This window comes from Oncorhynchus nerka, linkage group LG11 (genome assembly GCF_034236695.1).
Source record: "Oncorhynchus nerka isolate Pitt River linkage group LG11, Oner_Uvic_2.0, whole genome shotgun sequence".
Classification (NCBI taxonomy): domain Eukaryota; kingdom Metazoa; phylum Chordata; class Actinopteri; order Salmoniformes; family Salmonidae; genus Oncorhynchus; species Oncorhynchus nerka.
Genome location: NC_088406.1, coordinates 16,069,289 through 16,096,899, shown reverse-complemented (window position 1 = coordinate 16,096,899; position 27,611 = coordinate 16,069,289). Strand labels below are relative to the sequence as shown.

General features: G+C 39.5%; 1 pseudogene; it reads right to left on the bottom strand.

Moving 5' to 3' along the window:
- The window catches only part of LOC115126940 (tumor necrosis factor receptor superfamily member 19L-like), a 106,840-nt pseudogene that overhangs the window by 17,050 nt on the left and 62,179 nt on the right, over positions 1-27,611 (bottom strand).

Here is a 27,611-nt window from a genome sequence, read left to right as displayed (position 1 = left end):
TGTCATGTAACCTGTGTTCTGTACACTGTCCTGTAACCTGTGTTCTATACACTGTGTTCTATACCCTGTCCTGTAACCTGTTCTCTATACCCTGTCCTGTAACCTGTGTTCTATACACTGTGTTCTATACCCTGTCCTGTAACCTGTGTTCTATACCCTGTCCTGTAACCTGTTCACTATACCCTGTCCTGTAACCTGTTCTCTATACCCAGTCCTGTAACCTGTGTTCTATACCCTGTCCTGTAACCTGATATACCCTGTCCTGTAATCTGTTTCTATACCCTGTCCTGTAACCTGTGTTCTTTACCTTGTCCTGTAACCTGTGTTCTATACCCTGTCCTGTAACCTGTGTTCTGTACCCTGTCATGTAACCTGTGTTCTGTACCCTGTCATGTAACCTGTGTTCTGTACCCTGTCCTGTAACCTGTGTTCTGTATCCTGTCCTGTAACCTGTTCTCTATACCCTGTCCTGTAACCTGTGTTCTATACCCTGTCCTGTAACCTGTTCTCTATACCCTGTCCTGTAACCTGTGTTATATACCCTGTCCTGTAACCTGTTCTCTATACCCTGTCCTGTAACCTGTGTTCTTTCCCCTGTCCTGTAACCTGTGTTCTGTACCCTGTCATGTAACCTGTGTTCTGTACCCTGTCCTGTAACCTGTGTTCTGTATCCTGTCCTGTAACCTGTTTCTATACCCTGTCCTGTAACCTGTTCTCTATACCCTGTCCTGTAACCTGTGTTATATACCCTGTCCTGTAACCTGTTCTCAAACCCTGTCCTGTAACCTGTGTTCTATACCCTGTCCTGAATAACCTGTGTTCTGTACCCTGTTCTGTAACCTGTGTTCTATACCCTGTCCTGTAACCTGTGTTCTATACCCTGTCCTGTAACCTGTGTTCTATACCCTGTCCTGTAACCTGTGTTCTATACCCTGTCCTGTAACCTGTGTTCTATACCCTGTCCTGTAACCTGTGTTCTATACCCTGTCCTGTAACCTGTGTTCTATACCCTGTGTTCTATACCCTGTCCTGTAACCTGTGTTCTATACCCTGTCCTGTAACCTGTTCACTATACCCTGTCCTGTAACCTGTTCTCTATACCCAGTCCTGTAACCTGTGTTCTTTACCTTGTCCTGTAACCTGTGTTCTATACCCTGTCCTGTAACCTGTGTTCAAAAACCCTGTCATGTAACCTGTGTTCTGTACCCTGTCATGTAACCTGTGTTCTGTAACTGTCCTGTAACCTGTGTTCTATACACTGTGTTCTATACCCTGTCCTGTAACCTGTTCTCTATACCCTGTCCTGTAACCTGTGTTCTATACACTGTGTTCTATACCCTGTCCTGTAACCTGTGTTCTATACCCTGTCCTGTAACCTGTTCACTATACCCTGTCCTGTAACCTGTTCTCTATACCCAGTCCTGTAACCTGTGTTCTATACCCTGTCCTGTAACCTGAATACCCTGTCCTGTAATCTGTTCTCTATACCTGTCCTGTAACCTGTGTTCTTTACCTTGTCCTGTAACCTGTGTTCTATACCCTGTCCTGTAACCTGTGTTCTGTACCCTGTCATGTAACCTGTGTTCTGTACCCTGTCATGTAACCTGTGTTCTATACCCTGTGTTCTATACCCTTACCAAGAAGACAGTGAATGTTCCGGAGTGGCAGAGTTACAGTTTTGTCTTAAATATGCTTGATAATCTATGGCAACACCTGAAAATGACTGTCTAACATTGACCAACAGCCATTTTGACAGAACTTGACATATTTAGAAAATAAAAATTGCCTAATGTTACACAATCCAGGCGTGGAAATCTCTTAGAGACTTATCCAGAAAGACTCACAGTTGTATTTACTGCCAAAGGTGCTTCTACAAAGTATTGACTCAGGGGTGTGAATACTTATGTCAATGAGATACGTCTGTATTTAATTTTCAATAAATTTGCAAAAAATCTAAAAACATATTTTCACTTAGTCATTATTGTGTATTGTGTGTAGATGGGTGAGCAATAAATACATGTCATCCATTTTGAATTCAGGCTGTAACACAACGTAGAATAAGTCAAGGGGTATGAATACTTTGTGAAGGCTCTGAGTACAGGCATTGCTCTCACCCAATAGGACTAAGCAGAACACTGTTTAAGGTAGGTATGTCTATGCATGTATTATATATAGGGTTCTCACTTGATTGAGGAGGCTTTGCTGATGGCCATCTGTTTACTCTCGTACTCCAGTAGCAGCTCCTCCAGGGCAGCAGCATTCTCTACAACACATACAGCACTTCAGCAAATACTGCCTAGAATTACTACATACATAACTGTAGGAGTGATTGCACGCACCCACCCACCACCCACACACACACACACACACACACACACACACAGAGAGAGATTCTTTAGGGAAGATATTATTGACAGTGGATGAAATCAGATCAGTGTGATGACCGCGCTCAAACTCAATTGGCTATTATCTCGTATTGATGAAGTTAGTGGTTTCAAAACCCACAAACCTATTAGCAGAGACGTCTCTCTGTGTTTGCAGATCTGAACAGACTAGGCAATATGCCTAAACCTGGCCTTGTAATGGGCATAGGAGAGCCCACACCCATCATTTTCACTTTCAGATCACCAACACAGAAGGGGTAAAGGCTAGGGGTTGCTTTACGCTCAGGCCTATGACATCATCAGAAACAGTGACATCATCAGAAACAGTGACGTCATCAGAAATGAACTCGTACCTTTCTTCTCTGTGATGAGGCGTACTAGAACACTGATGGTGTCTTCATTAGGATCGTCTACGATGTAGGGACAAGCGTTACCTACAGAGAGAGAGGGAGCGAGAGGGAGCGAGAGAGAGAGAGGGGGGGGTACGCAGAGGGAGTGAGGGAGAAAGAGAGAAAGAAAGAGAGACGGAGGGAGAGAAATATTCAACATTACTACCCAGAGAAAAAGACAGGCCATTTTTAAGTAACCGCCCGGAGAACCAGACAGGGACTGAACTGGGTTTAGAAATAAGGAAACATTCCACAGGGATTTGAACCAAAATTACTTTTCAACTCATTAAAGAGGAGGCAAAGGAAATCATGAAGACGGTCTTTGTCTATTTGAATAGGTGTGATGTATGTGTTTGAGTGACACTTCAGTGTGATGTATGTGTTTGAGTGACACTTCAGTGTGATGTATGTGTTTGAGTGACACTTCAGTGTGATGTATGTGTTTGAGTGACACTTCAGTGTGATGTATGTGTTTGAGTGACACTTCAGTGTGAAAAAACTGTAGGGCTGTTGCACACCGACAGAGATGAGTAAACTTGCTAAATCTCCCGTTCTGTTCGGGAGTTCTGAAATTCTCTCTCTCTAATTTAATTTCAATTTAAGGGCTACATTGGCATGGGAACCATATGTTAATATTGCCAAAGCAATAAACAAAAGTGAAATAAACAATAAAAAAAACAGTAAACATCACACTTACAGAAGTTCCAAAAGAATAAAGACATTTCAAATGTCATATTATGTATTTTTACAGTGTTGTAACGATGTCCAAATGGTTAAAGAACAAAAGGGAAAATAAATAAACATAATTATGGGTTGTACCTACAACAGTGTTTGTTCTTCACTGGTTGCCCTTTTCTTGTGGCAACAGGTCGCAAATCTTGCTGCTATGACATCACACTGTGGTATTTCACCCAGTAGATATGGGAGTTTATCAAAATTGGGTTTGTTTTCAAATTCTTTGTGGATCTGTGTAATCTGAGGGAAATATGTGTCTCTAATATGGTCATACATTGGGCAGGAGGTTAGGAAGTGCAGCTCAGTTTCCACCTCATTTTGTGATCAGTGTGCACATAGCATGTCTTCTCTCGAGAGCCAGGTCTGCCAACTTTCTCAATAGCAAGGCTATGCTCACTAAGCTTCCTTAAGTTTGGGTCAGTCACAGTGGTCAGATATTCTGCCACTGTGTACTCTCTGTTTAGGGTCAGTCACAGTAGTCAGGTATTCAGCCACTGTGTACTCTCTGTTTAGGGTCAGTCACGGTAGTCAGGTATTCTGTCACTGTGTACTCTCTGTTTAGGGTCAGTCACGGTAGTCAGGTATTCTGTCACTGTGTACTCTCTGTTTAGGGTCAGTCACGGTAGTCAGGTATTCTGTCACTGTGTACTCTCTGTTTAGGGTCAGTCACAGTAGTCAGGTATTCAGCCACAGTGTACTCTCTGTTTAGGGTCAGTCACGGTAGTCAGGTATTCTGTCACTGTGTTCTCTCTGTTTAGGGTCAGTCACAGTAATCAGGTATTCTGTCACTGTGTACTCTCTGTTTAGGGTCAGTCACGGTAATCAGGTATTCTGTCACTGTGTACTCTCTGTTTAGGGTCAGTCACAGTGGTCAGGTATTCTGTCACTGTGTACTCTCTGTTTAGGGTCAGTCACAGTGGTCAGGTATTCTGTCACTGTGTTCTCTCTGTTTAGGGTCAGTCACAGTAGTCAGGTATTCAGCCACTGTGTTCTCTCTGTTTAGGGTCAGTCACAGTAGTCAGGTATTCAGCCACTGTGTTCTCTCTGTTTAGGCTCAGTCACAGTGGTCAGGTATTCTGTCACTGTGTTCTCTCTGTTTAGGGTCAGTCACAGTAGTCAGGTATTCAGCCACTGTGTACTCTCTGTTTAGGGTCAGTCACGGTAATCAGGTATTCTGTCACTGTGTACTCTCTGTTTAGGGTCAGTCACAGTGGTCAGATATTCTGTCACTGTGTTCTCTCTGTTTAGGGTCAGTCACAGTAGTCAGGTATTCAGCCACTGTGTACTCTCTGTTTAGGGTCAGTCACGGTAATCAGGTATTCTGTCACTGTGTTCTCTCTGTTTAGGGTCAGTCACAGTAGTCAGGTATTCTGTCACTGTGTACTCTCTGTTTAGGGTCAGTCACAGTAGTCAGGTATTCAGCCACAGTGTACTCTCTGTTTAGGGTCAGTCACGGTAGTCAGGTATTCTGTCACTGTGTTCTCTCTGTTTAGGGTCAGTCACAGTAATCAGGTATTCTGTCACTGTGTACTCTCTGTTTAGGGTCAGTCACAGTGGTCAGGTATTCTGTCACTGTGTACTCTCTGTTTAGGGTCAGTCACAGTGGTCAGGTATTCTGTCACTGTGTTCTCTCTGTTTAGGGTCAGTCACAGTAGTCAGGTATTCAGCCACTGTGTTCTCTCTGTTTAGGGTCAGTCACAGTAGTCAGGTATTCAGCCACTGTGTTCTCTCTGTTTAGGCTCAGTCACAGTGGTCAGGTATTCTGTCACTGTGTTCTCTCTGTTTAGGGTCAGTCACAGTAGTCAGGTATTCAGCCACTGTGTACTCTCTGTTTAGGGTCAGTCACGGTAATCAGGTATTCTGTCACTGTGTACTCTCTGTTTAGGGTCAGTCACAGTGGTCAGGTATTCTGTCACTGTGTTCTCTCTGTTTAGGGTCAGTCACGGTAGTCAGGTATTCAGCCACTGTGTACTCTCTGTTTAGGGCCAAATAGCATTCTAGTTTTGCGCTGTTTTTTCTTAATTCTTTCCAATGTGTCAAGTAATAATCTTTTTGTTTTCTCATGATTTGATTGGGTCTAATTGCGTTGCTGTCCTGGGGCTCTGTGGGGTCTGTTTGTGTTTGTGAACAGAGCCCCAGGACCAGCTTGCTTAGGGGACTCTTCTCCAGGTTCATCTCTCTATGGGTGATGGCTTTGTTATGGAAGGTTTCGGAATCGCTTCAGTTAATGTGGTTGTAGAATTTAAGCCTCTTTTCTGTATTTTGATCATTAGCAGGTATCGGCCTAATTCTACTCTGCATGCATTGTTTGGTGTTTTACACAGACAATATTTTTGCAGAATCCTGCATGCAGTGTTTCAATTTGGTGCTTGTCCCATTTTGTGAATTCTCTCTCTCTCTCACACACTCTTCATGATCTCTCTCTCTCTCACACACTCTTCATGATCTCTCTCTCTCACACTCTTCATGATCTCTCTCTCACTCTCACACTCTTCATGATCTCTCTCTCACACTCTTCATGATCTCTCTCTCACACACTCTTCATGATCTCTCTCTCTCACACACTCTTCATGATCTCTCTCTCTCACACTCTTCATGATCTCTCTCTCTCTCACACTCTTCATGATCTCTCTCTCTCACACTCTTCATGATCTCTCTCTCTCTCACACTCTTCATGATCTCTCTCTCTCTCTCTCACACTCTTCATGATCTCTCTCTCTCTCTCTCTCTCTCATAAAGGTATGGGCCATGTATGAGAGCAACCAACAGAGAATAGATGTCTCTGTAGCAACCGGCACCAACCCACCATAGCACCAGAGGTGATCAGATGGGGGCACTAGAATAGCTCACTCTGCTACACGCTCCATTCAACACTTGGTGTTTGCTAGAGTGTGTGTGTTGGTCTCCATGGACAACAATATCTCAGCAGCAGCCTGAGTTGACCTATCTCTGTGTGCTTCCACAGCCAGCTAATGCTAGCAGATATGTATCACAGCCAGCTAATGCTAGCAGATATGTATCACAGCCAGCTAATGCTAGCAGATACGTATTCTGTAGAGCTTGTACAACCCCATGTTCTCAAATGAGTGTTCCCCTTGAGTGGAGTTAAAAGAGAACTGACGTAGGAAAAGGTGTCTCACACACACACACACACACACGAATGGGTAAAGTGCTGGTGTAAGGGATTTCTCTTCAGCCCACTCAGGACTAGCCCACTGTCAGACAGCACTGTTATGTAAGCATATATATACAGAGAGAGAGAGAGAGGAGAGAGAGAGAGATAGAGGAGAGAGAAGGAGAGAGAGAGAGAGAAGGAGAGAGAAGGAGAGAGAGAGAGAGAGTAGGGAGAGAGAGAGAGAGAGAGAGATGGATGAACAGGAGGGATGTTAATTAGATGAGTTCTAACCTCTGTTGCCTCATTCCCTCTATCAACAAATATTGCTCTTCGCTCTCCCCTCTTCATCTTTCATAGTTCCTTTTCATTTTCACTATTACCCATCACTTGACACCATCCTTCTCTCTTTACCCCCCCATCTCGCTCTCTCTCAGTCTCTCTCTTTCTGTCTGTCTCTGCACCACTGCAGCAGCTGCCCTCAATGCTGCACGCAACAGTAAACCCTAAAGACCTGAGACCTGGAATATGTCCAAACACACAGCAACACACTGACACCGAGGGATGGAGAGCAGGGAGGGGAGAGAGGAGAGGAGAAGTGGATGATATGATGGGAGAGGAAAGGAAAGGAGAAGTGGAGGATAGGAGAGATAGGAAAGGAGAAGTGGATGGTAGGAGGGAGAGATAGGAAAGGAAAGGAGAAGTGGATGATAGGAGAGATAGGGAAGGAAAGGAGAAGTGGATGGTAGGAGGGAGAGGAAAGGAAAAGAGAAGTAGAGGATAGGAGAGATAGGAAAGGAGAGGAAAGGAGAAGTGGATGATAGGAGAGATATGATAGGAGAGGAGAAGTGGATGATAGGAGAGATAGGAAAGGAGAGGATAAGTGGATGGTAGGAGAGATAGGAAAGGAGAGGAGAAGTGGATGATAGGAGAGATAGGAAAGGAGAGGAGAAGTGGATGATATGATGGAGAGGAAAGGAGAGGAGAAGTGGATGATAGCAGAGATAGGAAAGGAGAGGAGAAGTGGATGATAGGAGAGATAGGAAAGGAGAGGAGAAGTGGATGGTATGATGGAGAGGAAAGGAGAGGAGAAGTGGATGATATGATGGAGAGGAAAGGAGAGGAGAAGTGGATGATAGGAGAGATAGGAAAGGAGAGGAGAAGTGGATGATAGGAGAGATAGGAAAGGAGAGGAGAAGTGGATGATAGGAGCGATAGGAAAGGAGAGGAGAAGTGGATGATAGGAGAGATAGGAAAGGAGAGGAGAAGTGGATGATGATGGAGAGGAAAGGAGAGGAGAATGGATGATATGATGGAGAGGAAAGGAGAGGAGAAGTGGATGATATGATGGAGAGGAAAGGAGAGGAGAAGTGGATGATATGATGGAGAGGAAAGGAGAGAGAAGTGGATGATATGATGGAGAGGAAAGGAGAGGAGAAGTGGATGATATGATGGAGAGGAAAGGAGAGGAGAAGTGGATGATAGGAGAGATAGGAAAGGAGAGGAGAAGTGGATGATAGGAGAGATAGGAAAGGAGAGGAGAAGTGGATGATATGATGGAGAGGAAAGGAGAGGAGAAGTGGATGATAGGAGAGATAGGAAAGGAGAGGAGAAGTGGATGATAGGAGAGATAGGAAAGGAGAGGAGAAGTGGATGATATGATGGAGAGGAAGGAGAAGATGGATGGAGAGAGGAGAAGTGGATGATAGGAGAGATAGGAAAGGAGAGGAGAAGTGGATGATAGGAGATAGGAAAGGAGAGAAGTGGATGAAGGAGGAGAGGAGAAGTGGATGATATGATGGAGAGATAGGAAAGGAGAGGAGAAGTGGATGATAGGAGAGATAGGAAAGGAGAGGAGAAGTGGATGATGATAGGAAAGGAGAGGAGAAGTGGATGATAGGAGAGATGAGGATGATATGATGGAGAGGAAAGAGGAGAAGTGGATGATAGGAGAGATAGGAAAGAGAGAGGAGAAGTGGATGATAGGAGAGATAGGAAAGGAGAGGAGAAGTGGATGATAGGAGAGATAGGAAAGGAGAGGAGAAGTGGATGATATGATGGAGAGGAAAGGAAAGGAGAGGAGAAGTGGATGATAGGAGAGATAGGAAAGGAGAGGAGAAGTGGATGATAGGAGAGATAGGAAAGGAGATGAGAAGTGGATGATAGAGAGAGAGGAGACGTGGATGAAGAGGAGAGGAGAGGAGAAGTGGATGATATGATGGAGAGGAAAGGGAGGAGATAGGATGAAGGAGAGGAAAGGAGAGGAGAAGTGGATGATAGGAGAGATAGGGGAGGAGAAGTGGAGATGAGAAGTGGATGATAGGAGAGATAGGAAAGGAGAGGAGAAGTGGATGATATGATGGAGAGGAAAGGAAAGGAGAAGTGGATGATAGGAGAGATAGGAAATGAGAGGAGAAGTGGATGATAGGAGAGATAGGAAAGGAGAGGAGAAGGACGATAGGAGAGATAGGAACGGAGAGGAGAAGTGGATGATATGATGGAGAGGAAAGGAAAAAGAGAGGAGAAGTAGATGATAGGAGAGATAGGAAAGGGGAGGAGAAGTGGATGATAGATGGAGAGGAAAGGAAAGGAGAGGAGAAGTGGATGATAGGAGAGATAGGAAAGGAGAGGAAAGGAGGAGAGGAGAGGAAAGGAGTGGATGATGATAGGATGAGATAGGAAAGGAGGAGAAGTGGATGGAGGAAAGGAAAGGAGAAGTGGATGATAGGAGAGATAGGAAAGGAGAGGAGAAGTGGATGATAGGAGAGATAGGAAAGGAGAGGAGAAGTGGATGGTATGATGGAGAGGAAAGGAGAGGAGAAGTGGATGATATGATGGAGAGGAAAGGAGAGGAGAAGTGGATGATATGATGGAGAGGAAAGGAGAGGAGAAGTGGATGATAGGAGAGATAGGAAAGGAGAGGAGAAGTGGTTGATAGGAGAGATAGGAAAGGAGAAGAGAAGTGGATGATAGGAGCGATAGGAAAGGAGAGGAGAAGTGGATGATATGATGGAGAGGAAAGGAAAGGAGAGGAAAAGTGGATGATAGGAGAGATAGGAAAGGAGAGAAGTGGATGATAGGAGAGATAGGAAAGGAGATGAGAAGTGGATGATAGGAGAGATAGGAACAGAGAGGAGAAGTGGATGATATGATGGAGAGGAAAGGAAAAGAGAGGAGAAGTAGATGATAGGAGAGATAGGAAAGGGGAGGAGAAGTGGATGATATGATGGAGAGGAAAGGAAAGGAGAGGAGAAGTGGATGATAGGAGAGATAGGAAAGGAGAGGAGAAGTGGATGATAGGAGAGATAGGAAAGGAGATGAGAAGTGGATGATAGGAGAGATAGGAAAGGAGAGGAGACGTGGATGATATGATGGAGAGGAAAGGAAAGGAGAAGTGGATGATAGGAGAGATAGGAAATGAGAGGAGAAGTGGATGATAGGAGAGATAGGAAAGGAGAGGAGAAGTGGATGATAGGAGAGATAGGAACGGAAAAGAAAAGTAGATGATAGGAAAGATAGGAAAGGAAAGGAGAGGTGGATGATATGATGGAGAGGAAAGGAGAGGAGAAGTGGATGATATGATGGAGAGGAAAGGAGAGGAGAAGTGGATGATATGATGGAGAGGAAAGGAGAGGAGAAGTGGATGATATGATGGAGAGGAAAGGAGAGGAGAAGTGGATGATATGATGGAGGAAAGGAGAGGAGAAGTGGATGATATGATGGAGACGAAAGGAGAGGAGAAGTGGATGATATGATGGAGAGGAAAGGAGAGGAGAAGTGGATGATAGAGAGAGAAAGGAGATGAGCATGATGATAGGAGAGATAGGAAAGGAGAGGAGAAGGACGATAGGAGAGATAGGAACGGAGAGGAGAAGTGGATGATATGATGGAGAGGAAAGGAAAAGAGAGGAGAGGTAGATGATAGGAGAGATAGGAAAGGGGAGGAGAAGTGGATGATATGATGGAGAGGAAAGGAAAGGAGAGGAGAAGTGGATGATAGGAGAGATAGGAAAGGAGAGAAGTGGATGAGATAGGAAAGGAGAGGAGAAGGAAAGGAGAGGAGAAGTGGATGATAGGAGAGAGAGGAAGGAAAGGAGAAGTGGATGAGAGAGAAGGAAAGGAGAGGAGAAGTGGATGATAGGAGAGAGGAAAGGAGAGGAGAAGTGGATGATAGGATGAGAGAGGAAAGGAGAGGAGAAGTGGATGATATGATGGAGAGAGGAAAGGAGAGGAGAAGTGGATGATATGATGGATAGGAAAGGAGAGGAGAAGTGGATGAGAGGAGAGTGGTTGATAGGAGAATAGGAAAGGAGAAGAGAAGTGGATGATAGGAGAGATAGGAAAGGAGAGGAGAAGTGGATGATATGATGGAGAGAAAGGAAAGGAGAGGAGAAGTGGATGATAGGAGAGATAGGAAAGGAGAGAAGTGGATGATAGGAGAGATAGGAAAGGAGATGAGAAGTGGATGATAGGAGAGATAGGAAAGAGAGGAGAAGTGGATGATATGATGGAGAGGAAAGGAGAGAGGAGAAGTAGATGATAGGAGAGATAGGAAAGGGGAGGAGAAGTGGATGATATGATGGAGAGGAAAGGAAAGGAGAGGAGAAGTGGATGATAGGAGAGATAGGAAAGGAGAGGAGAAGTGGATGATAGGAGAGATAGGAAAGGAGATGAGAAGTGGATGATAGGAGAGATAGGAAAGGAGAGGAGACGTGGATGATATGGAAGAGATGATAGGAGAGATAGGAAATGAGAGGAGAAGTGGATGATAGGAGAGATAGGAAAGGAGAGGAGAAGTGGATGATAGGGAGAGGAAAGGAAAAGAGAAGTGGATGATAGGAAAGATAGGAAAGGAGAGGAGAAGTGGGATGATGGAGAGGAAAGGAGAGGAGAAGTGGATGATATGATGGAGAGGAAAGGAGAGGAGAAGTGGATGATATGATGGAGAGGAAAGGAGAGGAGAAGTGGATGATATGATGGAGAGGAAAGGAGAGGAGAAGTGGATGATATGATGGAGGAAAGGAGAGGAGAAGTGGATGATATGATGGAGACGAAAGGAGAGGAGAAGTGGATGATATGATGGAGAGGAAAGGAGAGGAGAAGTGGATGATATGAGAGATAGGAAAGGAGATGAGCAGTGGATGATAGGAGAGATAGGAAAGGAGAGGAGAAGGACGATAGGAGAGATAGGAACGGAGAGGAGAAGTGGATGATATGATGGAGAGGAAAGGAAAAGAGAGGAGAGGTAGATGATAGGAGAGATAGGAAAGGGGAGGAGAAGTGGATGATATGATGGAGAGGAAAGGAAAGGAGAGGAGAAGTGGATGATAGGAGAGATAGGAAAGGAGAGGAGAAGTGGATGATAGGAGAGATAGGAAAGGAGAGGAGAAGTGGATGATAGGAGAGATAGGAAAGGAGACGTGGATGATATGATGGAGAGGAAGGAAAGGAGAAGTGGATGATAGGAGAGATAGGAAAGGAGAGGAGAAGTGGATGATAGGAGAGATAGGAAAGGAGAGGAGAAGTGGATGGTATGATGGAGAGGAAAGGAGAGGAGAAGTGGATGATATGATGGAGAGGAAAGGAGAGGAGAAGTGGATGATATGATGGAGAGGAAAGGAGAGGAGAAGTGGATGATAGGAGAGATAGGAAAGGAGAGGAGAAGTGGATGATAGGAGAGATAGGAAAGGAGAGGAGAAGTGGATGATAGGAGCGATAGGAAAGGAGAGGAGAAGTGGATGATATGATGGAGAGGAAAGGAAAGGAGAGGAGAAGTGGATGATAGGAGAGATAGGAAAGGAGAGGAGAAGTGGATGATAGGAGAGATAGGAAAGGAGATGAGAAGTGGATGATAGGAGAGATAGGAAAGGAGAGGAGAAGTGGATGATATGATGGAGAGGAAAGGAGAGGAGAAGTGGATGATAGGAGAGATAGGAAAGGAGAGGAGAAGTGGATGATAGGAGAGATAGGAAAGGAGAGGAGAAGTGGATGATATGATGGAGAGGAAAGGAGAGGAGAAGTGGATGATATGATGGAGAGGAAAGGAGAGGAGAAGTGGATGATATGATGGAGAGGAAAGGAGAGGAGAAGTGGATGATATGATGGAGAGGAAAGGAGAGGAGAAGTGGATGATATGATGGAGAGGAAAGGAGAGGAGAAGTGGATGATAGGAGAGATAGGAAAGGAGAGGAGAAGTGGATGATATGATGGAGAGGAAAGGAAAAGAGAGGAGAAGTAGATGATAGGAGAGATAGGAAAGGGGAGGAGAAGTGGATGATATGATGGAGAGGAAAGGAAAAGAGAGGAGAAGTAGATGATAGGAGAGATAGGAAAGGGGAGGAGAAGTGGGTGATATGATGGAGAGGAAAGGAAACGAGGGGAGAAGTGGATGGTAGGAGAGATAGGAACGGAAAGGAGAAGTAGATGATAGGAGAGATAGGAACGGAAAGGAGAAGTAGATGATAGGAGAGATAGGAAAGGAAAATAAAAGTAGATGATAGGAGAGATAGGAAAGGAACGTAACTTATTTGAAAAGTCATTACTTTTATTACATTGCTCAAACATTTTCTCAACATTTGTCATAATTAGTTAAAGCAATGAATTTGTATCCACTGTCGTCTGACTATTTTTCGCCATTTTCTTCAAATCTGAAAGCGTTGTGAAGCCACGCCCATTTTCAGAAGAATTTGCATTATGGGCCCTAAAAGCACCGAAATAGTGTCCACTGCATATATACTTTGTATTTTGGTGAATTTAGTACGACATCTGGGAACTTTTAGCATACTAACTATATCCATACTAACTATATCCATACTACGACCAATAAGCATACTAACTATATCCATACTAACTATATCCATACTATGACCAATAAGCATACTAACTATATCCATACTACGACTAATAAGCATACTAACTATATCCATACTAACTATATCCATACTAACTATATCCATACTAACTATATCCATACTAACTATATCCATACTAACTATATCCATACTAACTATATCCATACTATGACCAATAAGTATACTAACTATATCCAAACTACGACCAATAAGCATACTAACTATATCTATACTACGACCAATAAGCATACTAACTATATCCAAACTACGACCAATAAGCATACTAACTATATCTATACTACGACCAATAAGCATACTAACTATATCTATACTACGACCAATAAGCATACTAACTATATCCATACTAACTATATCCATACTACGACCAATAAGCATACTAACTATATCCATACTATGACCAATAAGCATACTAACTATATCCATACTAACTATATCCATACTACGACCAATAAGCATACTAACTATATCTATACTACGACCAATAAGCATACTAACTATATCTATACTACGACCAATAAGCATACTAACTATATCCATACTAACTATATCCATACTATGACCAATAAGCATACTAACTATATCCATACTACGACCAATAAGCATACTAACTATATCTATACTACGACCAATAAGCATACTAACTATATCCATACTAACTATATCCATACTATGACCAATAAGTATACTAACTATATCCAAACTACGACCAATAAGCATACTAACTATATCCATACTATGACCAATAAGCATACTAACTATATCTATACTACGACCAATAAGCATACTAACTATATCTATACTACGACCAATAAGCATACTAACTATATCTATACTACGACCAATAAGCATACTAACTATATCCATACCAACTATATCCATACTACGACCAATAAGCATACTAACTATATCCATACTATGACCAATAAGCATACTAACTATATCCATACTAACTATATCCATACTATGACCAGTAAGCATACTAACTATATCCATACTATGACCAATAAGCATACTGACTATATCCATACTATGACCAGTAAGCATACTAACTATATCCATACTAACTATATCCATACTAACTATATCCATACTATGACCAATAAGCATACTAACTATATCCATACTATGACCAGTAAGCATACTGACTATATCCATACTAACTATATCCATACTAACTATATCCATACTATGACCAGTAAGCATACTGACTATATCCATACTAACTATATCCATATTAACTATATCCATACTAACTATATCCATACTAACTATATCCATACTGACTATATCCATACTGACTATATCCATACTAACTATATCCATACTATGACCAGTAAGCATACTGACTATATCCATACTAACTATATCCATACTAACTATATCCATAACTATATCCATACTGACTATATCCATACTAACTATATCCATACTATGACCAGTAAGCATACTGACTATATCCATACTAACTATATCCATACTAACTATATCCATACTGACTATATCCATACTAACTATATCCATACTAACTATATCCATACTATGACCAGTAAGCATACTGACTATATCCATACTAACTATATCCATACTAACTATATCCATACTAACTATATCCATACTAACTATATCCATACTAACTATATCCATACTATGACCAGTAAGCATACTAACTATATCCATACTAACTATATCCATACTAACTATATCCATACTATGACCAGTAAGCATACTGACTATATCCATACTAACTATATCCATACTAACTATATCCATACTAACTATATCCATACTAACTATATCCATACTATGACCAGTAAGCATACTGACTATATCCATACTAACTATATCCATACTAACTATATCCATACTAACTATATCCATACTAACTATATCCATATAACTATCCATACTAACTATATCCATACTATGACCAGTAAGCATACTAACTATATCCATACTAACTATATCCATACTAACTATATCCATACTATGACCAGTAAGCATACTGACTATATCCATACTAACTATATCCATACTAACTATATCCATACTAACTATATCCATACTAACTATATCCATACTATGACCAGTAAGCATACTGACTATATCCATACTAACTATATCCATACTAACTATATCCATACTAACTATATCCATACTAACTATATCCATACTAACTATATCCATACTAACTATATCCATACTAACTATATCCATACTGACTATATCCATACTATGACCAGTAAGCATACTGACTATATCCATACTAACTATATCCATACTAACTATATCCATACTAACTATATCCATACTAACTATATCCATACTAACTATATCCATACTAACTATATCCATACTGACTATATCCATACTGACTATATCCATACTAACTATATCCATACTAACTATATCCATACTAACTATATCCATACTAACTATATCCATACTAACTATATCCATACTAACTATATCCATACTAACTATATCCATACTAACTATATCCATACTAACTATATCTGGTGGTAGCAGAGAAAATATTCAATGACTAGGGTGGCTGGAGTCTTTGACAATTTGTAGGGCCTTCCTCTGACACCGCCTGGTATAGACATCCTGGATGGCAGGAAGCTTGGCTCCAGTGATGTACTGGGCCTTACGCACTACCCTCTGTAGTGCCTTGCGGTCGGAGGCCGAGCAGTTATCATACCAGGCAGTGATGCAACTAGTCAGGATGCTCTCAATGGTGCAGCTGTAGAACTTTTTGAGGATCTGAGGACTCATGCCAAATCTTTTCAGCCTCCAGTTATATACTGCTGTAAAAAATAATAATAATAATATTTCACCTTTATTTAACCAGGTAGGCTAGTTGAAAACAAGTTCTCATTTGCATCTGCGACCTGGCCAAGATAAAGCAAAGCAGTGTGACACAGACAACACAGGTTTACACATGGAGTAAACAATAAAAACAAGTCAATAACACAATAAACAAATCAATGACACAGTAGAAAAAAATCAAGTCTATATACAGTGTGTGCAAAAGGCACGAGGTAGGCAATAAATAGGCCATAGGAGCGAATAGTTACAATTTAGCAGATTAACATTGGAGTGATAAATGAGCAGATGACGATGTGCAAGTAGAGATACTGGTGTGCAAAAGAGCAGAAACGTTAATAAAATAAAAACAGTATGGGGATGAGGTAGATAGATTGGGTGGGCTATTTACAGATGGACTATGTATGTACAGCAATCGGTTAGCTGCTCAGATAGCAGATGTTTAAAGTTGGTGAGGGAAATAAAAGTCTCCAACTTCAGCGATTTTTCCAAATTGTTCCAGTCACTGGCAGCGGCCAAATGAGGGCTTTGGGGATGATCCGTGAGATATACCTGCTGGAACATGTGCTACGGGTGGGTGTTGTTATCGTGAACTGAGATAAGGTGGAGCTTTACCTAGCATAGACTTATAGATGACCTGGAGCCAGTGGGTCTGGCGACGAATATGTAGCGAGGGCCAGCCGACTAGAGCATACAGGTCTCAGTGGTGGGTGGTATATGCTATGCAGTTCTTAAGGATAGTGTAGCTAAAACTTATTTGAAAAGTCATTACTTTATTACATTGCTCCACATTTTTTAAACATTTGTCATAATTAGTTAAAGCAATGAATTTGGATCCGGTCTCGTCAGACTGACTGCATATTTTTCGCCATTTTCTTCAAATCTGAAAGCTTTTTCTGAAGACCCTTCTGAAGGCCCTAAAAGCACGGAAATAGTGTCCACTGCAGTGTCCACTGCATATATACTTCGTATTTTGGCGAATTTAGTACGACATCCAGGAACCTATATCCATTTGGCATACTAACTATATCCATATACTAACTATATCCGACCAATAAGCATACTAACTATATCCATACTATGACCAATAAGCATACTAACTATATCCATACTACGACCAATAAGCATACTAACTATATCCATACTAACGACCAATAAGCATACTAACTATATCCATACTACGACCAATAAGCATACTAACTATATCCATACTATGACCAATAAGCATACTAACTATATCCATACTATGACCAATAAGCATACTAACCCTAACCATACTACGACCAATAAGCATACTAACTATATCCATACTACGACCAATAAGCATACTAACTATATCTATACTATGACCAATAAGCATACTAACTATATCCATACTAACTATATCCATACTAACTATATCCATACTACGACCAATAAGCATACTAACTATATCCATACTAACTATATCCATACTAACTATATCCATACTACGACCAATAAGCATACTAACTATATCTATACTACGACCAATAAGCATACTAACTATATCTATACTACGACCAATAAGCATACTAACTATATCTATACTACGACCAATAAGCATACTAACTATATCCATACTATGACCAATAAGCATACTAACTATATCCATACTAACTATATCCATACTATGACCAATAAGCATACTAACTATATCTATACTACGACCAATAAGCATACTAACTATATCTATACTACGACCAATAAGCATACTAACTATATCCATACTAACTATATCTATACTATGACCAATAAGCATACTAACTATATCTATACTATGACCAATAAGCATACTAACTATATCTATACTATGACCAATAAGCATACTAACTATATCTATACTATGACCAATAAGCATACTAACTATATCTATACTACGACCAATAAGCATACTAACTATATCCATACTAACTATATCCATACTATGACCAATAAGCATACTAACTATATCCATACTAACTATATCCATACTATGACCAATAAGCATACTGACTATATCCATACTAACTATATCCATACTATGACCAGTAAGCATACTAACTATATCCATACTACGACCAATAAGCATACTAACTATATCCATACTACGACCAATAAGCATACTAACTATATCCATACTACGACCAATAAGCATACTAACTATATCCATACTATGACCAATAAGCATACTAACTATATCCATACTAACTATATCCATACTAACTATATCCATACTAACTATATCCATACTAACTATATCCATACTAACTATATCCATACTAACTATATCCATACTGACTATATCCATACTGACTATATCCATACTAACTATATCCATACTAACTATATCCATACTAACTATATCCATACTGACTATATCCATACTGACTATATCCATACTAACTATATCCATACTGACTATATCCATACTAACTATATCCATACTAACTATATCCATACTAACTATATCCATACTATGACCAATAAGCATACTAACTATATTCATACTGACTATATCCATACTAACTATATCCATACTAACTATATCCATACTAACTATATCCATACTAACTATATCCATACTAACTATATCCATACTATGACCAATAAGCATACTAACTATATTCATACTGACTATATCCATACTAACTATATCCATACTGACTATATCCATACTAACTATATCCATACTGACTATATCCATACTAACTATATCCATACTAACTATATCCATACTAACTATATCCATACTAACTATATCCATACTATGACCAATAAGCATACTAACCCTAACCATACTACGACCAATAAGCATACTAACTATATCCATACTACGACCAATAAGCATACTAACCCTAACCATACTACGACCAATAAGCATACTAACTATATCCATACTGACTATATCCATACTAACTATATCCATACTGACTATATCCATACTAACTATATCCATACTAACTATATCCATACTAACTATATCCATACTAACTATATCCATACTAACTATATCCATACTATGACCAATAAGCATACTAACCCTAACCATACTACGACCAATAAGCATACTAACTATATCCATACTACGACCAATAAGCATACTAACTATATCTATACTATGACCAATAAGCATACTAACTATATCCATACTAACTATATCCATACTAACTATATCCATACTACGACCAATAAGCATACTAACTATATCTATACTACGACCAATAAGCATACTAACTATATCTATACTACGACCAATAAGCATACTAACTATATCTATACTACGACCAATAAGCATACTAACTATATCCATACTATGACCAATAAGCATACTAACTATATCCATACTAACTATATCCATACTATGACCATAAGCCATGACTAATCCATACTAACTATATCCATACTATGACCAGTAAGCATACTAACTATATCTATACTATGACCAGTAAGCATACTAACTATATCCATACTGTAGCGACCCGCACAGACAGCTGTGTGTTATGTGCTAGGCTAGGAGGTGGTTGTGTTGTACTGACCAGTACCCGGTGTTCGCGGGGTCCGACATGTCAATCAACCTGCTATCTGCCAATCACGGGAATGCCTGGAATGTTCTGATGCCGGGCATCCTGGTGGTTGGCGGAGTGGCGTGGAGGGGGGTTGGGCATTGGAAGTTAAGACCAGGTTCAGCCTTTGTTCTCTCTCTCTTACGTCTGGGCTTCACAAGAGAAGGTCACGATTGGCTTGTGGGTTATCTGTCGGCCCAAATTAGCCTGTGTAAAGTTGGTTCAATAAACCGGCCCAAACAGTAGCCTGTGTAAGCATTGGTTCAATAAATCCAAACTATGACCAATAAGCATACTAACTATATCCATACTAACTATATCCATACTCATACTAACTCTGTCTGGACAATTGCATCTATTTATGATCTAGTCATGGTCATTACAATATCCATATAACTATATCCATACCAGTAAGCATACTAACTATACTATATCCATACTAACTATATACTAACATATCCATATGACCAATAAGCATACTGACTATATCCATACTAACTATATCCAAACTATGACCAATAAGCATACTAACTATATCCATACTAACTATATCCATACTAACTATATCTATACTATGACCAATAAGCATACTAACTATATCCATACTAACTATATCTATACTACGACCAATAAGCATACTAACTATATCCATACTAACTATATCCATACTATGACCAATAAGCATACTGACTATATCCATACTAACTATATCCATACTATGACCAATAAGCATACTGACTATATCCATACTAACTATATCCATACTAACTATATCCATACTATGACCAATAAGCATACTGACTATATCCATACTAACTATATCCATACTATGACCAATAAGCATACTAACTATATCCATACTAACTATATCCATACTGACTATATGACCAATAAGCATACTAACTATATCCATACTAACTATATCCATACTAACTATATCCATACTATGACCAATAAGCATACTAACTATATCCATACTAACTATATCATATACTATGACCATACTAACATACATACTATGACCAATAAGCTATACTATATCCATACTAACCAATATCCATACTAACTATATCCATACTAACTATATCCATACTATGACCAACCATATAACATATCCATAACTATATCCATACTAACTATATCCATACTATGACCAATAAGCATACTAACTATATCCATACTAACTATATCCATACTATGACCAATAAGCATACTAACTATATCCATACTAACTATATCCATACTAACTATATCCATACTATGACCAATAAGCATACTAACTATATCCATACTAACTATATCCATACTAACTATATCCATACTGACTATATCCATACTAACTATATCCATACTAACTATATCCATACTAACTATATCCATACTAACTATATCCATACTAACTATATCCATACTAACTATATCCATACTAACTATATCCATACTAACTATATCCATACTAACTATATCCATACTAACCAATATCCATACTAACTATATCCATACTGACTATATCCATACTAACTATATCCATACTGACCAATATCCATACTAACTATATCCATACTAACTATATCCATACTAACTATATCCATACTGACTATATCCATACTAACTATATCCATACTAACTATATCCATACTAACTATATCCATACTGACTATATCCATACTAACTATATCCATACTAACTATATCCATACTGACTATATCCATACTAACTATATCCATAATAACTATATCCATACTAACTATATCCATACTAACTATATCCATACTAACTATATCCATACTAACTATATCCATACTAACTATATCCATACTGACTATATCCATACTAACTATATCCATACTAACTATATCCATAATAACTATATCCATACTAACTATATCCAATAATCCATACTAACTATATCCATACTAACTATATCCATACTAACTATATCCATACTAACTATATCCATACTATGACCAATATCCATACTAACTATATCCATACTAACTATATCCATACTAACTATATCCATACTAACTATATCCATACTAACTATATCCATACTATGACAATATCCATACTGACTATATCCATACTATGACTATATCCATACTAACTATATCCATACTAACTATATCCATACTAACTATATCCATACTAACTATATCCATACTATGACCAATAAGCATACTAACTATATCCATACTAACTATATCCATACTAACTATATCCATACTATGACCAATAAGCATACTAACTATATCCATACTAACTATATCCATACTAACTATATCCATACTATGACCAATAACCATACTAACTATATCCATACTAACTATATCCATACTAACTATATCCATACTAACTATATCCATACTAACTATATCCATACTAACTATATCCATACTATGACCAATAAGCATACTAACTATATCCATACTGACTATATCCATACTAACTATATCCATACTAACTATATCCATACTAACTATATCCATACTAACTATATCCATACTGACTATATCCATACTAACTATATCCATACTGACTATATCCATACTAACTATATCCATACTAACTATATCCATACTAACTATATCCATACTAACTATATCCATACTATGACCAATAAGCATACTAACTATATCCATACTAACTATATCCATACTAACTATATCCATACTAACTATATCCATACTAACTATATCCATACTGACTATATCCATACTAACTATATCCATACTGACTATATCCATACTAACTATATCCATACTAACTATATCCATACTAACTATATCCATACTAACTATATCCATACTAACTATATCCATACTAACTATATCCATACTAACTATATCCATACTAACTATATCCATACTAACTATATCCATACTAACTATATCCATACTGACTATATCCATACTAACTATATCCATACTAACTATATCCATACTGACTATATCCATACTAACTATATCCATACTAACTATATCCATACTAACTATATCCATACTGACTATATCCATACTAACTATATCCATACTAACTATATCCATACTAACTATATCCATACTAACTATATCCATACTAACTATATCCATACTAACTATATCCATACTAACTATATCCATACTAACTATATCCATACTAACTATATCCATACTAACTATATCCATACTAACTATATCCATACTAACTATATCCATACTAACTATATCCATACTAACTATATCCATACTAACTATATCCATACTAACTATATCCATACTAACTATATCCATACTAACTATATCCATACTAACTATATCCACACTGACTATATCCATACTGACTATATCCATACTAACTATATCCATCCATACTAACTATATCCATACTAACTATATCCATACTAACTATATCCATATATCCATACTAACTATATCCATACTAACTATATCCATACTAACTATATCCATACTAACTATATCCATACTAACTATATCCATACTGACTATATCCATACTGACTATATCCATACTAACTATATCCATACTAACTATATCCATACTAACTATATCCATACTAACTATATCCATACTAACTATATCCATACTAACTATATCCATACTAACTATATCCATACTATATCCATATATCCATACTAACTATATCCATACTATGACCAATAAGCATACTGACTATATCCATACTGACCATATATCCATACTAACTATATCCATACTAACTATATCCATACTAACTATATCCATACTAACTATATCCATACTAACTATATCCATATATCCATAAGCATACTAACTATATCCATACTAACTATATCCATACTAACTATATCCATACTGACTATATCCATACTATGACCAATATCCATACTGACTATATCCATACTAACTATATCCATACTAACTATATCCATACTAACTATATCCATACTAACTATATCCATACTAACTATATCCATACTAACTATATCCATACTATGACCAATAAGCATACTGACTATATCCATACTAACTATATCCATACTATGACCAATAAGCATACTGACTATATCCATACTAACTATATCCATACTATGACCAATAAGCATACTGACTATATCCATACTATGACCAATAAGCATACTGACTATATCCATACTATGACCAATAAGCATACTAACTATATCCATACTATGACCAATAAGCATACGGACTATATCCATACTATGACCAATAAGCATACTGACTATATCCATACTATGACCAATAAGCATACTGACTATATCCATACTATGACCAATAAGCATACTAACTATATCCATACTATGACCAATAAGCATACTGACTATATCCATACTGACTATATCCATACTATGACCAATAAGCATACTGACTATATCCATACTAACTATATCCATACTAACTATATCCATACTAACTATATCCATACTAACTATATCTATACTATGACCAATAAGCATACTAACTATATCCATACTAACTATATCCATACTATGACCAATAAGCATACTGACTATATCCATACTAACTATATCCATACTATGACCAATAAGCATACTGACTATATCCATACTAACTATATCCATACTATGACCAATAAGCATACTAACTATATCCATACTATGACCAATAAGCATACTGACTATATCCATACTAACTATATCCATACTATGACCAATAAGCATACTACATACTCAATTTACATCACAAATAGTACGGTTAGTGAGGTTAGTATGAGTAATGGAACACAGTTCTTGTATTGTGAAACCGTAGCTGCCCTGTAGCATGGAGAAACACCCACCCCTCCTTCTTCTCTATCAATCTATCTACATTTAAGTTACGTTACACGTTGTGTTGGCTGACAATTTGTTAGCTACGCTATCCTTACGAACCGCATAGCATTACAGTTTGTACCGGTATGTTAGCTAGTTACCGTCCTAACGTTAGTTGGCTACTAATAAATGGAATTTGCCAGGCCGTATATTAACTATATGCGATCTAACTAACTAGCCAGCATTTATTGATTTGATTATTTACGTCATTCTTAGCTAAGTGGTATAGTCGTTGTGAGTTCTCAATCGGCATTGTTAATTCTGGCAATCTACTCCGGTTTCAGAGCACTCTCGTCTGAGTGTGCCAGAGCGCAGAATAACTGATGAATTTACGAACACAACACCCGTTGAATATGGCCGGTGTTAGTAAACGTCAGCAAAAACAAGCGTAATTAAATTGTTGCCAGCAGCACAGTTACAGTCACCAACGCTCTAGACAACATGAAAACATCCTAACCAGCTCTGCTAGGGTGAGTAAAATGGTCAGAGTGAGGTGTTCTCTCATTTGTGATGGAAGTAGCTAGCAAGCTAGTCAATGTTAGCCAGTTAGCTTGGGTGCTTGACTGCCGTTGTGAGGTCAGAACGCTTGGATCAACCCTCCTCCTCGGCCAGAGCGTCCAGTGTAAGCCCCGAGAGTGAAACGCTCTGAATTTACGAACAGACAATCTGATAACGCTCTGGATTCTGGCATTCTAGATTAACTTTAAGAACACACCCGAAGTCGTAAAATGTCTAGCTAGTTATGTGTTATGCTAACTAGCTAGCAAGAGATTGCATAGCAACAGCATCAACTTTCGGTAGACGGGTGAAGCACTAGTACGCTCAACTGAACTGAACAGTCACTAGCAACAACAGACAAGGAGATGGAGACTGAGACACTAGCAACACCAGACAAGGAGATGGAGACTGAGACACTAGCAACACCAGATAAGGAGATGGAGCCTGAGATACTAGCAACACCAGACAAGGAGATGGAGACTGAGACACTAGCAACAACAGACAAGGAGATGGAGACTGAGACACTAGCAACAACAGACAAGGAGATGGAGACTGAGACACTAGCAACACCAGATAAGGAGATGGAGCCTGAGATACTAGCAACAACAGACAAGGAGATGGAGACTGAGATACTAGCAACACTAGACAAGGAGATGGAGACTGAGCCACTAGCAACACTAGACAAGGAGATGGAGACTGAGATACTAGCAACAACAGACAAGGAGATGGAGACTGAGCCACTAGCAACACTAGACAAGGAGATGGAGCCTGAGATACTAGCAACACCAGACAAGGAGATGGAGACTGAGACACTAGCAACACTAGACAAGGAGATGGAGACTGAGACACTAGCAACACTAGACAAGGAGATGGAGACTGAGACACTAGCAACACTAGACAAAGAGGTGGAGACTGAGACACTAGCAACACTAGACAAGGAGATGGAGACTGAGACACTAGCAACACTAGACAAGGGAATGGAGACTGAGACACTAGCAACACCAGACAAACAGGTGGAGACAGACACTAGCAGCACCAGACAAGGAGGTGGAGACTGCCAACCAGATTAGGAGTGTGTGTGTGTGTGTGTGTGTGTGTGTGTGTTGTATGATTTGGAATGCATTGTATTTCCAGAGAGCTGCCCTCTGACCTGTAGGGGGTTAGAATGTGTCATTCCCAAGCGTCAGAGTTAATACAACAACGTTTAGTTCCCACCACCACACTGTCTACATGGCTTATAGTCTAACATGACTACTGTCTATGAAAAGGGCTGAAAGAAGAGATGTGTTTGTGCCCTATGATCGTGAGAGGTGTAGTCGTGACACAGCTACTGTCTGTACCAGAGGACCTTAATTTCTCTCTGTCCTTAGAGACATAATAGTATGTTCATTCAGGGCCCTCCTTGTGTTCTGCTTCCCAGTGTGTGAGCAACAGGACATGAGATGCCTCCTTGTGTTCTGCTTCCCAGTGTGTGAGCAACAGGACATGAGATGCCTCCTTCTGTTCTGCTTCCCAGTGTGGAGCAACAGGACATGAGATGCCTCCTTGTGTTCTGCTTCCCAGTGTGGAGCAACAGGACATGCGATGCCTCCTTGTGTTCTGCTTCCCAGTGTGGAGCAACAGGACATGAGATGCCTCGTGTTCTGCTTCCCAGTGTGGAGCAACAGGACATGCGATGCCTCCTTGTGTTCTGCTTCCCAGTGTGGAGCAACAGGACATGAGATGCCTCCTTGTGTTCTGCTTCCCAGTGTGGAGCAACAGGACATGAGATGCCTCCTTGTGTTCTGCTTCCCAGTGTGGAGCAACAGGACATGCGATGTCCATGTGTATCCCCTTACGTATAAAGCTGTGTGACTTTCTAAGCAACCATTGAAGAGCTAAAACTAGGGTACCCATATTGGGGGAAGGCTTTGTAAATAGATGCCAGGTTTGAAATAGAGTCTGAGGAGTCAGGGTTACTGTCGAGACCCAGTTTTTGTAAAGTGATATGATCTAATTTTGACAATAGGATAGGGTTAAATGTTAGAATTGGGATTTTTCTCATCTGAAAAATTTGATTCTGATCCTCCGGATAGGGATAAGGATTTGGTCATCCAATCTAACCTTAAATCAGGATTGTATGTCATTAAAGGATCCCACCGTACCTTCTCCACTATGCAATCTGGTTTCAGAGCTGGTCATGGGTGCACCTCAGCCACGCTCAAGGTCCTAAACGATATCTTAACCGCCATCGATAAGAGCCATTACTGTGCAGCCGTATTCATTGATCTGGCCAAGGCTTTCGACTCTGTCAATCACCACATCCTCATCGGCAGACTCGACAGCCTTGGTTTCTCAAATGATTGCCTCGCCTGGTTTACCAACTACTTCTCTGATAAGAGTTCAGTGTGTCAAATCGGAGGGC